The sequence below is a fragment of the Amphiprion ocellaris genome, chromosome 15, assembly GCF_022539595.1.
Source record: "Amphiprion ocellaris isolate individual 3 ecotype Okinawa chromosome 15, ASM2253959v1, whole genome shotgun sequence".
NCBI lineage: Eukaryota > Metazoa > Chordata > Actinopteri > Pomacentridae > Amphiprion > Amphiprion ocellaris.
This window is the reverse complement of record NC_072780.1, coordinates 32,869,872-32,872,986: the sequence shown is the minus strand read 5'-3', so window position 1 is coordinate 32,872,986 and position 3,115 is coordinate 32,869,872. Positions and strand designations below refer to the sequence as shown.

Here is a 3,115-nt window from a genome sequence, read left to right as displayed (position 1 = left end):
CCATCCATATTAAAGTGCAGTTACCCAAAATGTTTGTTGCATGAGCTCCAACAAAACCTGTCCAGGTAGAAGGCCACTTTGACAAACAGGAAGTGGAAGATTCCAAGCAGGTTTATAGAAGGGGGAACCGGACTGTACTAAGTGTGGTCGAGTATAGAGGGGTGTTTTGTGGGTTTTTAAGGCTGATAATGATTATTAGTGAGACATTTGGAGTAGATATTCATTTGCAGTAAATGAAAGTATTTAAAATCTTGGAGTTAAACTTAGAAGAACACAAACTCTAACAGAAAACTTTGTTGATACGTTTTTGTTTTGTTTACAGATGTTAAGTTAAAGGAGTTTTATTCGTGACGTATAACCAATCAAATCACTCCAGAAGACAGAGCGACCACAGGTAGATAAAGGTTCAGAGCCAAAGTAGTGCCATTTTTAAATGTATTTATTACCGTAAATCAGTAAAAAATAAGATACTGATAATCAGTAAATCAGTCAGCCCACAATTACTACAATTCTACAATGTATGTCTCTTTCCTTTGACTTGTTATTTGTACAATATACGATGTATATGATGCCGTTTTTTCATACCAAAGGTTATACTATGATGTTTTCTAAGAGACATACGATGCTACTCTGTTTGTTCTGGCTCTGGGCCGCTGCACTCCTCCTCTGTTGTTTTCTGGATTGTACTCAGCTGCATGCCTTCATCCACCAGGCCTCCGTTGACTCGTCCCGCCTGCCGTCTCTGGAGCTGAAGCTGGATTGGAACAGACCAAAGTTCAGTCCAATCACGATGCCAGCTGCCTCTCAAAAGGCTCCTTCATCTGGCAGGTGGCAGCACTTCTTCTGAGGGGAAGCTGAGCTGGCCCAGCAGAACTTTGGAGATGTGTTCCAGTGGTTGGTGGATGTGTGGGGAGATAGAGAGGGACCTTTGAATTGTTCAGAAAGGAAAACAGGGAACCCATTGGTAGTTTTAGTTTAGGGTGCTACTGAGGTGTGTTTTTGGGTTTTAAGAGGTGAACAGGAAGAGTTATTTTTCCTATTGATTATCTTTTACTTTGTTCCTGGTTGGAATGTCCATCAATGTCAACATGAAGTTCACTTTTAGTTCTGTTTATTTATTTTTATTTTACTAACACCCATTTGCTTTTAACCCCCTCACATGTTGTGTTGTTGTAAACTTAGTCTTTCAAATAAATACTTGTCTAAACCTCTGGAAACCAGCGTTTGGACTGTTTTTGTGTTGCTCCTCACCTACTTCAGACAGCCGGGACAGAACAACGTTTTGTGGACTAAAGGCGAAACTATGACGTTTTTAGAGCGACATGCTATACTATGACGTTTTTAGAGTGACATGCTATACTATGATGTTTTTTGGTTTGGTAATAAATAAAAAATCAGAATTTTAAGGAATTTTTATTGGTAATAAAATTCAATAACTTCACTCTTATACATTGTATTGTCACTAAAATCACTGGAGCCATCAACTGACTCCTACTGGTCATACTACAACTCTTGGTTTGATATAAAAACATTTTTTCATAATTTTAATGAATTTTATTATTTTAATATTATTTTTATTAGGAATAATTCAATAACTTCACCTCAGTACTTGAGGAGACAGTCTAAACAGTTTAGTTTGGTATATTGATGTTATCTGATCCTCTCTTTGATGAGGAGTCCAAGTTCCATTACTATTCAGTATCATGTATTTGGACAAACAGGTGCACTGTGGATCTAAAAATATAGCTCCACATACATCAAGAGAAGAGCCGTCAAAGCTAATTTACTCATAATCCTTAAACTTCACACACAAGCATGCACACTAAATAGTGTGCACATCTTCACATGGTAATAAACAACCCAAATCATTAAAATTCAGTTACTTTTGGTTATTAATGTTCCACAATCTACCAAAAAAAAATGGATAAGCACTTTTATCTGTTACAACAAAAAATATTTGAGATATATAACAATTTCAATACTAATTAAAAAAATCCTTAAAATCATGAAAAATAGTTAAATATCAAACCAAGAGTTCTAGTATGATCAACAGGAGCCAACTGAGTTAGACAGAGTGTAATCTTTCTGCAGTACATAAGAGGGAAGTTACTGAATTTTATTACTAATAAAATAATAAGAAAATAAGAAAAAAATTCCTTAAAATTCAGATTTTGAATTTAGTATCAAACCAAGAGTTGTAGTATGACCAGCAGGAGACAACTGATGGCTGCAGTAAATTTGGTGACACTACAGTGTATAAAAGCTAAGTAATGTAATATTTGTCTCTCTTCGCTGTTGCAGTGGTTTTGCTATTTGCAGACGGTCCCTGTTCACTCGTTGCACAGCCAGCTGCTCATAGACATCAGTGTTATTTCTGTAGCTTTAAAGACAGCGACTTTTGATAAAACTGGCCTTGTAGTACATTGTCTAGCTTACAACGATGGGAAAGAGGCATTGTTTATGATTTTACAACGTATATCTCATGAGTTATTGATGCCGGAAGTCCGAATCTGTGAATATCTTGCCAACTCTACCTAACTTACATATTTTAATACCTAATAGCGATAAACTGCAGCCATTAAAGGGTCGTTCACAGGACTAATATACGATAGCTAGCGAACTAGCATTAGCTTACCCTCATATCATAGTTCGTATCCTCTTGTCTTCAGCTTGATGCTGCTGTATCTCCTCCCAAACTCTCCTGTGTGTCTCCTCAGTGTTTCCACTCGCTGCTCTCAGCTTTCTCCGACTCTTCTATGACTTTGAATCTGACAGAAAGCCACAGACCGAGCAGCAGGTGAACCATCGCCTCCATGTCTATTGTTGTGTTGCGTTTGTGTCGCACACAAATGACGGCGAAGGACCTTCGGTCCGCCGTGCTATGACGACTCCACCCACGATGAGGTGGAACTCAATGTGATGGAAAAACAACTAAACCGAGACGAGCCGAGTCCAGTACAGTAGTGACGAGCCGTGCCGTGCCGAGTAGGTGCTAAAGGAAACGCTAAAGGAAATTTTGTCTCGCACCGCTGTATCAACATTTGGGGTAGAGGACCGAGTCTTTAGCTGTTGCCAATAAAGTTTTGTTTAATCCAAACCAACGTAGAGGTGAATA

The 3,115-nt window shown here is 38.3% G+C and overlaps 1 long non-coding RNA gene across 1 annotated transcript; it reads right to left on the bottom strand.

The window, feature by feature from the left end:
* Nucleotides 1–421: 421 nt before the first annotated feature.
* On the bottom strand, nucleotides 422–3,115 carry LOC129350630 (uncharacterized). The gene is made up of 2 exons (XR_008604100.1): nucleotides 2,636–3,115; nucleotides 422–926 (listed from the first exon to the last, which is right to left on the bottom strand). It is a non-coding gene; the product is annotated as an uncharacterized LOC129350630 (long non-coding RNA).